Genomic DNA, 11,650 nt, shown 5'->3' with positions numbered 1-11,650 from the left:
ACAACACTGGTATAAATGCCCGTGCTGGGGCCACTGTTTGGATCTACTGTCATTCAAGTAGGGTCAAGGATGAATCCAATTCAGTATCCCGTTGGAGGTGTCTGCGAGGAGGAGAGAAGACTGCATCCATGTGTATGTCGGAATAATCCACCTGCGGTAAATGGTAAGTGAATATTGAAAAAATCTTTTTTACACATAAATGATTTTAGAAGTGTAATGTATTAACCAATAAAACTTTTTAATGCATTTAAAGATATTCCTTATTCTTCTTCTAATCGAGAATTTTTTTTTTCTTTGCCAGATGCGAATATAATGTGGTTGTTGGAACTTATTCGCGCAAATCAAATCCGACAGGAGCAAATGATTTGCGAGTTGATGGGATTGTTAGGAGCGAGATCCACCCAGCCTCCTACCCATCCATATGGAGATGCGTTGCTGCCCCTCCTACCAACGAGTCTTCCCCCCGACCTCATGTGGATGTTGAGAATGTGCCTCCTACTCAGGGGGTTGATGTTAACGCTTTTATCCAGGATATTGTAACTCCTACCCACGCCGAGATCGCACCTTCTCCCCAGTCTCATATGAGTGGAGAATGTGTTAGTAGTTGTTATTGTGATAAATGCGTATGGAGCGAGATGGAATATTTCATGACAAATTCCCAACCTAGTTCATGTATGGATGAGGATTCCCCCATAAATTATCCGTCAGCTTCCCCCATAAATTATCCACCAGCTTCCCCGGATGAGGATTCCCCCATTTATTATCCACCAGCTTCCCCCCCAGAAGTTTATTGTATAACAGATGAGGAAGAAGACGACGACCCTGAACAAAATGCACAGAAATTCTACAAGAGAAGAAAAATTACTCTACGTTGATTTTAGTCAATTAATTGTAGCTTTTTTCAATGAAATTGTATTTGTTTGTATTACCAGAAATGGCTGTATAATAAATAAATAATGAAAAAAATAATGTGTATTAGTGTTATCCTGAAATGTGTCTTTCTGATGATGAAAATGTTTTCCCTATGCTGTAGGTACTATATTATTAACTTTAATGAACTAAAAGGCTCGACAAGTTTCAACCTGTGTGCGCGTGACGTCACTACTATGTCCCCTTATTAACTTTAATGAACTAAAAGGGTCGACAAGATTCCGCTTGTATGTGTGGTCCTTTTTTAGTTCATTTAACTTAATGAGAGGAATACTGACCGCCGAGTAAACACCCTTCTTAGTTCATTTGACTTGTTTAGACCTGCAGTAAGCATGCTTACCCCCAGAGGGGGGAATCCAAAAACTTGATCCGAGGAATTGGAGACTTTGATTTCGAAACCCCATAGGGGGATCCAAAAACCTTGATCCGAGGAGATCATAAGAATTTCGAAACCCCCATAGGGGGGAATCCAAAACTTGTATTAACGAGAAATTTTTGGGGTTGGCGGGTGAAAGTCGGAGGGGGAATGGGTGGGGGTGAAAGTGGGAGGGGGAACCTTAAAAATTTGATCTGAGGAGATGGAGAGCACAAGAAAATGAAATTCAAAAAAAAATTCGAAAAAAATCGGAAAAAAATTCGAGGCGCGGGGGCGATCCGGACGCCGCTGCAGAAGGCGCAGCAGAAGGCGCGGGCGGGGATCGCGAAGGGCGTGGGCGGGCACGCGGGCGGGGATCGCGAAGGGCGCGGGCGGGCGCGCGGGCGGGCGTGGGCGGGCGGGCGCGCGGCGCGACGGAGGGTCGCGAAGGGGGGGGGGCGGAGGTGGGGGGGATTGGGGGGGGGGTCCAGGGCGAGGTAGTCTCGAGGGCGAGGTCAAGGTCAAGGTCAAACCGGAAGTAACACCTAGGTGTGAAAAGGGGACCCTCCAGCCGCTCGTCCTAGACCGGAAGGGATGCCCCAGAGGAAGGCCTAAACCGGAAGGGATGGCCCAGCCGCATGCCTTTTCCGGAAGGGATGCCCCAGCCGCATGCCTTTTCCGGAAGGGATGCCCCAGCCGCATGCCTTTTCCGGAAGGGATGCCCCAGCGGCATGCCTTTTCCGGAAGGGATGCCCCAGCCGCTTTTTTGACTACTTATATATATATATATATATATATATATATATATATATATATATATATATATATATATATATATATATATATATATATATATATATATATATAATATTAATAATATAGCAAGACAAAAAAATAATAAAAGAAGGCACTTTAACTGAGTTTGCTGTGGGTAATGTGACCACCACGACTGTCAATCTCAGTGTACTCATATGCCTTCCTGTGGTATTACTATGTTAATGATTATATGAATTGATTAGTGGAATATTGTTATTGAGTCACATTGTGATAGTTGATACTAAGTGTGATTCATGAGGTAAAGACAGTGACTGACAGTTGACAGTAAGGAGAATGATGGTGGTTGAGAGTAAAGTGACTGAAGTTAGTTGATAGTAGGGAGATTCATGGTGGCTTATTGTAAGGAGATTGATAGAGGTTGACAGTTCACAGATTGATAGTGGTTCACAGAAAGGTGATTGAAAGTAGCTGATAGTAAGGGTAATGATGGTGGTTGACAGTAAAGAAATATATCTTCCACATGCTAATGAAGAGTAATATTATTTAAGAAATGTGATGATATTGATGATTGCATTGTGACGATCTTTACAAGAGCAGGAACATGATAGTAATGTTTACAAGGGCAGGAACATGATAGTAATGTTTCAAGGGCAGGAACATGATAGTAATGTTTACAAGGGCAGGAACATGATAGTAATGTTTACAAGAGCAGGAACATGATAGTAATGTTTACAAGGGCAGGAACATGATAGTAATGTTTACAAGAGCAGGAACATGATAGTAATGTTTACAAGGGCAGGAACATGATAGTAATGTTTCAAGGGCAGGAACATGATAGTAATGTTTACAAGGGCAGGAACATGATAGTAATGTTTACAAGGGCAGGAACATGATAGTAATGTTTACAAGGGCAGGAACATGATAGTAATGTTTACAAGGGCAGGAACATGATAGTAATGTTTACAAGGGCAGGAACATGATAGTAATGTTTACAAGGGCAGGAACATGATAGTAATGTTTACAAGGGCAGGAACATCATAGTAATGTTACCAGGGCAGGAACATGATAGTAATGTTTACAAGGGCAGGAACATGATAGTAATGTTTACAAGGGCAGGAACATGATAGTAATGTTTACAAGGGCAGGAACATGATAGTAATGTTTACAAGGGCAGGAACATGATAGTAATGTTTACAAGGGCAGGAACATGATAGTAATGTTTACAAGGGCAGGAACATGATAGTAATGTTTCAAGGTCAGGAACATGATAGTAATGTTTACAAGGGCAGGAACATGATAGTAATGTTTCAAGGGCACTAACATGATAGTAATGTTTACAAGAGCAGGAACATGATAGTAATGTTTCAAGGGCAGGAACATGATAGTAATGTTTACAAGGGCAGGAACATGATAGTAATGTTTACAAGGGCAGGAACATGATAGTAATGTTTACAAGGGCAGGAACATGATAGTAATGTTTACAAGGGCAGGAACATGATAGTAATGTTTACAAGGGCAGGAACATGATAGTAATGTTTACAAGGGCAGGAACATGATAGTAATGTTTACAAGGGCAGGAACATGATAGTAATGTTTACAAGGGCAGGAACATGATAGTAATGTTTACAAGGGCAGGAACATGATAGTAATGTTTACAAGGGCAGGAACATGATAGTAATGTTTACAAGGGCAGGAACATGATAGTAATGTTTACAAGGGCAGGAACATGATAGTAATGTTTACAAGGGCAGGAACATGATAGTAATGTTTACAAGGGCAGGAACATGATAGTAATGTTTACAAGGGCAGGAACATGATAGTAATGTTTACAAGGGCAGGAACATGATAGTAATGTTTACAAGGGCAGGAACATGATAGTAATGTTTACAAGGGCAGGAACATGATAGTAATGTTTACAAGGGCAGGAACATGATAGTAATGTTTACAAGGGCAGGAACATGATAGTAATGTTTACAAGGGCAGGAACATGATAGTAATGTTTACAAGGGCAGGAACATGATAGTAATGTTTACAAGGGCAGGAACATGATAGTAATGTTTACAAGGGCAGGAACATGATAGTAATGTTTACAAGGGCAGGAACATGATAGTTATGTTTACAAGGGCAGGAACATGATAGTAATGTGTCCTAGAGGACAGCAGGGAGACGTAAATGGCATCAGGGTGGCCTAGATAACAGCAAGGTAGCGTAGATGACAGCAGGGTGGCCTAGATAACAGGGTGGCCTAGCAGCAAGGAGGCCTAGAGGACAGTAGAAGGGCGTAGATGACATCAGGGTAGCCGAGATGATAGTAGGGTGCCTTAGACGACAGCAGGGTAGCATAAATGACAGCAGGGTAGCATAGATGACAGCAGGGTGGCCTAGATGACAGGAGGGTGGGTTAGATGACAACAGGGTGGCCTAGATGACAACAAAGTGGCCTTGATGGGAACAGGGTGGCCTAGACGTCAGCAGGGCGACTTAGATAACAGCAGGGTGGCCTAGATGAGAGCAGGGTGGCCTAGATGACAGCAGGGTGCAGCATTATTGCATCCTCTAAAAGCTCCACCTGTAGTTACGTACACCTGTACTTCAGATTACATCTTCACCTCTAATTCACTTAACACTTTCATGAATACATTATGTACTCTTCAAAATTATTAATGGTTATCAGAAATTGATTCTATAGTAATCATTATTTTACTGTCAACTTTTATCAATCACTTTACTAGCAACCTCCATCAATCTCTTTAATGGCAACTACATTACACTCTTTATTCTCTACCACCATCTATCTTCGTACTGTCAAAATCTTTCAGTCTGTTTACTGTCAGCCAACATCAATATCCTCACTATCAATCATCCTCTTCTCTGTAGTTACCTGATAAATCACACTGTATCTATCAACTATCAAAATACTGGTCACTTATCAACAATATCCCATATAGCAATATACAGTATCATTAAAATCCTAACTGCACAGGAAGACACATGACTGAACTATGAGAGTCACCGTCGTGGTGTTCACACTACACTGTGAGAGTCACCGTTGTGGTGTTCACACTCCACTGTGAGAGTCACCGTCGTGGTGTTCACACTACACTGTGAGTCACCGTCGTGGTGTTCACACTACACTGTGAGAGTCACCGTCGTGGTGTTTACACTGTGAGAGTCACCGTCGTGGTGTTCACACTACACTGTGAGAGTCACCATCGTGGTGTTCACACTACACTGTGAGAGTCACCGTCGTGGTGTTCACACTACACTGTGAGAGTCACCGTCGTGGTGTTCACACTACACTGTGAGAGTCACCGTCGTGGTGTTCACACTACACTGTGAGAGTCACCGTCGTGGTGTTCACACTACACTGTGAGTCACCGTCGTGGTGTTCACACTACACTGTGAGAGTCACCGTCGTGGTGTTTACACTGTGAGAGTCACCGTCGTGGTGTTCACACTACACTGTGAGAGTCACCATCGTGGTGTTCACACTACACTGTGAGAGTCACCGTCGTGGTGTTCACACTCCACTGTGAGAGTCACCGTCGTGTTCACACTACACTGTGAGTCACCGTCGTGGTGTTCACACTACACTGTGAGTCACCGTCGTGGTGTTCACACTACACTGTGAGAGTCACCGTCGTGGTGTTCACACAACACTGTGAGTCACCGTCGTGGTGTTCACACTACACTGTGAGTCACCGTTGTGGTGTTCACACTACACTGTGAGAGTCACCGTCATGGTGTTCACACTACACTGTGAGAGTCACCGTCGTGGTGTTCACACTACACTGTGAGTCACCGTCGTGGTGTTCACACTACACTGTGAGAGTCACCGTCGTGGTGTTCACACTACACTGTGAGAGTCACCGTCGTGGTGTTCACACTACACTGTGAGAGTCACCGTCGTGGTGTTCACACTACACTGTGAGAGTCACCGACGTGGTGTTCACACTACACTGTGAGTCACCGTCGTGGTGTTCACACTACACTGTGAGTCACCGTCGTGGTGTTCACACTACACTGAGTCACCGTCGTGGTGTTCACACTACACTGTGAGAGTCACCGTCGTGGTGTTCACACTACACTGTGAGTCACCGTCGTGGTGTTCACACTACACTGTGAGAGTCACCGTCGTGGTGTTTACACTACACTGTGAGAGTCACCGTCGTGGTGTTCACACTACACTGTGAGAGTCACCGTCGTGGTGTTCACACTACACTGTGAGTCACCGTCGTGGTGTTCACACTACACTGTGAGAGTCACCGTCGTGGTGTTCACACTACACTGTGAGAGTCACCGTCGTGGTGTTCACACTACACTGTGAGAGTCACCGTCGTGGTGTTCACACTACACTGTGAGAGTCACCGTCGTGGTGTTCACACTACACTGTGAGAGTCACCGTCGTGGTGTTCACACTACACTGTGAGAGTCACCGTCGTGGTGTTCACACTACACTGTGAGAGTCACCGTCGTGGTGTTCACACTACACTGTGAGAGTCACCGTCGTGGTGTTCACACTACACTGTGAGAGTCACCGTCGTGGTGTTCACACTACACTGTGAGAGTCACCGTCGTGGTGTTCACACTACACTGTGAGAGTCACCGTCGTGGTGTTCACACTACACTGTGAGAGTCACCGTCGTGGTGTTCACACTACACTGTGAGAGTCACCGTCGTGGTGTTCACACTACACTGTGAGAGTCACCGTCGTGGTGTTCACACTACACTGTGAGTCACCGTCGTGGTGTTCACACTACACTGTGAGAGTCACCGTCGTGGCGTTTACACTGTGAGAGTCACCGTCGTGGTGTTCACACTACACTGTGAGAGTCACCATCGTGGTGTTCACACTACACTGTGAGAGTCACCGTCGTGGTGTTCACACTACACTGTGAGAGTCACCGTCGTGGTGTTCACACTACACTGTGAGAGTCACCGTCGTGGTGTTCACACTCCACTGTGAGAGTCACCGTCGTGGTGTTCACACTACACTGTGAGTCACCGTCGTGGTGTTCACACTACACTGTGAGAGTCACCGTCGTGGTGTTTACACTGTGAGAGTCACCGTCGTGGTGTTCACACTACACTGTGAGAGTCACCATCGTGGTGTTCACACTACACTGTGAGAGTCACCGTCGTGGTGTTCACACTCCACTGTGAGAGTCACCGTCGTGTTCACACTACACTGTGAGTCACCGTCGTGGTGTTCACACTACACTGTGAAAGTCACCGTCCTGTTCACACTACACTGTCACCGTCGTGGTGTTCACACTACACTGTGTCACCGCCGTGGTGTTCACACTACACTATGAGTCACCGTCGTAGTGTTCACACTACACTGTGAGAGTCACCGTCATGGTGTTCACACTACACTGTGAGAGTCACCGTCGTGGTGTTCACACTACACTGTGAGTCACCGTCGTGGTGTTCACACTACACTGTGAGAGTCACCGTCGTGGTGTTCACACTACACTGTGAGAGTCACCGTCGTGGTGTTCACACTACACTGTGAGAGTCACCGTCGTGGTGTTCACACTACACTGTGAGAGTCACCGACGTGGTGTTCACACTACACTGTGAGTCACCGTCGTGGTGTTCACACTACACTGTGAGTCACCGTCACACGTCGTGGTGTTCACACTACACTGTGAGAGTCACCGTCGTGGTGTTCACACTACACTGTGAGAGTCACCGTCGTGTTCACAGTACACTGTGAGAGTCACCGTCGTGGTGTTTACACTGCACTGTCACCGTCGTGGTGTTCACACTACACTGTGAAAGTCACCGTCCTGTTCACACTACACTGTCACCGTCGTGGTGTTCACACTACACTGTGTCACCGCCGTGGTGTTCACACTACACTGTCACCGTCGTGGTGTTCACACTACACTGTCACCGTCGTGATGTTCACACTACACTGTGAAAGTCACTGTCGTGGTGTTCACACTACACTGTCACCGTCGTATTCACACTACACTGTGAAAGTCACCGTCGTGGGGTTCACACTACACTGAAAGTCACCGTCGTGGTGTTCACATTACACTGTGAGAGTCACCGTCGTGGTGTTCACACTACACTGTGAGAGTCACCGTCGTGGTGTTCACACTACACTGTGAGAGTCACCGTCGTGGTGTTCACACTACACTGTGAGAGTCACCGTCGTGGTGTTCACACTACACTGTGAGAGTCACCGTCGTGGTGTTTACACTGTGAGAGTTACCGTCGTGGTGTTTACACTGTGAGAGTCACCGTCGTGGTGTTTACACTGTGAGAGTCACCGTCGTGGTGTTCACACTACACTGAGTCACCGTCGTGGTGCTTACACTACACTGTGAGAGTCACCGTCTTGTTCACACTACACTGAGAGTCACCGTCGTGGTGTTCACACTACACTGTGAGAGTCACCGTCGTGGTGTTCACACTACACTGTGAGAGTCACCGTCGTGGTGTTCACACTACACTGTGAGAGTCACCGTCGTGGTGTTCACACTACACTGTGAGAGTCACCGTCGTGGTGTTCACACTACACTGTGAGAGTCACCGTCGTGGTGTTCACACTACACTGTGAGAGTCACCGTCGTGGTGTTCACACTACACTGTGAGAGTCACCGTCGTGGTGTTTACACTACACTGTGAGAGTCACCGTCGTGGTATTCACACTACACTGTGAGAGTCACCGTCGTGGTGTTCACACTACACTGTGAGAGTCACCGTCGTGGTGTTCACACTACACTGTGAGAGTCACCGTCGTGGTGTTCACACTACACTGTGAGAGTCACCGTCGTGGTGTTCACACTACACTGTGAGAGTCACCGTCGTGGTGTTCACACTACACTGTGAGAGTCACCGTCGTGGTGTTCACACTACACTGTGAGAGTCACCGTCGTGGTGTTCACACTACACTGTGAGAGTCACCGTCGTGGTGTTCACACTACACTGTGAGAGTCACCGTCGTGGTGTTCACACTACACTGAGAGTCACCGTCGTGGTGTTCACACTACACTGTGAGAGTCACCGTCGTGGTGTTCACACTACACTGTGAGAGTCACCGTCGTGGTGTTCACACTACACTGTGAGAGTCACCATCGTGGTGTTCACACTACACTGTGAGAGTCACCGTCGTGGTGTTCACACTACACTGTGAGAGTCACCGTCGTGGTGTTTACACTACACTGTGAGAGTCACCGTCGTGGTGTTCACACTACACTGTGAGAGTCACCGTCGTGGTGTTTACACTACACTGTGAGAGTCACCGTCGTGGTGTTCACACTACACTGTGAGAGTCACCGTCGTGGTGTTCACACTACACTGTGAGAGTCACCGTCGTGGTGTTCACACTACACTGTGAGAGTCACCGTCGTGGTGTTTACACTACACTGTGAGAGTCACCATCGTGGTGTTCACACTACACTGTGAGAGTCACCATCGTGGTGTTCACACTACACTGTGAGAGTCACCATCGTGGTGTTCACACTACACTGTGAGAGTCACCGTCGTGGTGTTCACACTACACTGTGAGAGTCACCGTCGTGGTGTTTACACTACACTGTGAGAGTCACCGTCGTGGTGTTTACACTACACTGTGAGAGTCACCGTCGTGGTGTTCACACTACACTGTGAGAGTCACCGTCGTGGTGTTTACACTACACTGTGAGAGTCACCGTCGTGGTGTTCACACTACACTGTGAGAGTCACCGTCGTGGTGTTCACACTACACTGTGAGAGTCACCGTCGTGGTGTTTACACTACACTGTGAGAGTCACCGTCGTGGTGTTTACACTACACTGTGAGAGTCACCGTCGTGGTGTTCACACTACACTGTGAGAGTCACCGTCGTGGTGTTCACACTACACTGTGAGAGTCACCCTCGTGGTGTTCACACTACACTGTGAGAGTCACCGTCGTGGTGTTCACACTACACTGTGAGAGTCACCGTCGTGGTGTTCACACTACACTGAGAGTCACCATCGTGGTGTTCACACTACACTGTGAGAGTCACCGTCGTGGTGTTCACACTACACTGTGAGAGTCACCGTCGTGGTGTTTACACTACACTGTGAGAGTCACCGTCGTGGTGTTTACACTACACTGTGAGAGTCACCGTCGTGGTGTTTACACTACACTGTGAGAGTCACCGTCGTGGTGTTCACACTACACTGTGAGAGTCACCATCGTGGTGTTCACACTACACTGTGAGAGTCACCATCGTGGTGTTCACACTACACTGTGAGAGTCACCGTCGTGGTGTTCACACTACACTGTGAGAGTCACCGTCGTGGTGTTCACACTACACTGTGAGAGTCACCGTCGTGGTGTTCACACTACACTGAGAGTCACCGTCGTGGTGCTCACACTACTTGGATCAAACTCATTCATTTAACGTCTTCTTTTTGTAATGCTTTGTTTCTCTTTTTGTATTCGATTTGTGCTAAAATATTATAATGATTATATAATAAAAATCATGATAAGTGATTATATTTTATTTTTCTTCCACTACCTACTACGACTACTATTATTATTACCAATACAATTGCTACTATTACTACTAATACTACTACTACTTACCCTACCTGTAACACCACCTCTTTCATTATTTGGGCCTTATCCTTTCAATAATAATAATATTATTTTATTATTATTTTATCTTCATTGAAAATCGAAATAAATCAAGAAAAACGAAAACATTAAAAAAGGAAGCACCGTTCATTAGTGAGTTTGATCCAGGTAGTGTGATCACCAGGACGTTGAATCTCAGTGTAGATACTTGGCTTCCTGTAGTGTTACCATGTTAAAGATCATGTTAATTATCCTAAGGAATATTGTTGGTAAGCATTGTGATATTTAATAGTAATTGTGTTATTTATCAGGTAAAGACAGTGAGGAGAGTAGTTGACAGTAAGTTGATTGATGGTGGTTGATAATGTGATTGACGGTTGACAGATGATTGATGGTGGTAGAGTAAGGAGATTTGGGGTTGGTAGGTGATTGAAGGTGGTTGACAGTAAGATGGTTGATGGTGGTTGACAGTGAGGTGATTGATGGTTGACAGGTGATTGATGGTGTTTGTAAAGTGATTGAAAGTGACTGACAGAGTGATAGTGTTTGATATTAAGGTGATTGACAGTGGTTGACAGTAAGGAAAATTATCTTCGACATATTGATGAAGGTTTATGTTCCTTCAGAAATGTAGATATTGATGACTATTGTTGAGACGTAAACAACCATCAATCACCTTACTGTCAGTCACAATCAGTAACCTTACTGTCAACCATCAGTTTATTGTCAACCATCATAAATCACCTGCCAACCACCATCAATCAACTTACTGACAACCATCTATCACCTTACTGCCAATCACCATCAATCACCTTACTGTCAACCATCAATCACCTTATTGTCAATCACCATCAGCCACCTGTCAATCACCTTCAATTACCTTACTCTCATCCATCAATCACCTTACTGCCAATCACCATCAATAACCTGTCAATCACCATCAATCACCTTACTGTGAATTGCCAATCACCTTACTGTCAATCACCATCAATCATCTTACTATCACCATCAATCACCTTACTGTCAATC

The sequence above is a fragment of the Cherax quadricarinatus genome, chromosome 66, assembly GCF_038502225.1.
Source record: "Cherax quadricarinatus isolate ZL_2023a chromosome 66, ASM3850222v1, whole genome shotgun sequence".
NCBI classification, from domain to species: Eukaryota; Metazoa; Arthropoda; class Malacostraca; order Decapoda; family Parastacidae; genus Cherax; species Cherax quadricarinatus.
Note: the sequence above shows the minus strand (reverse complement) of the source record.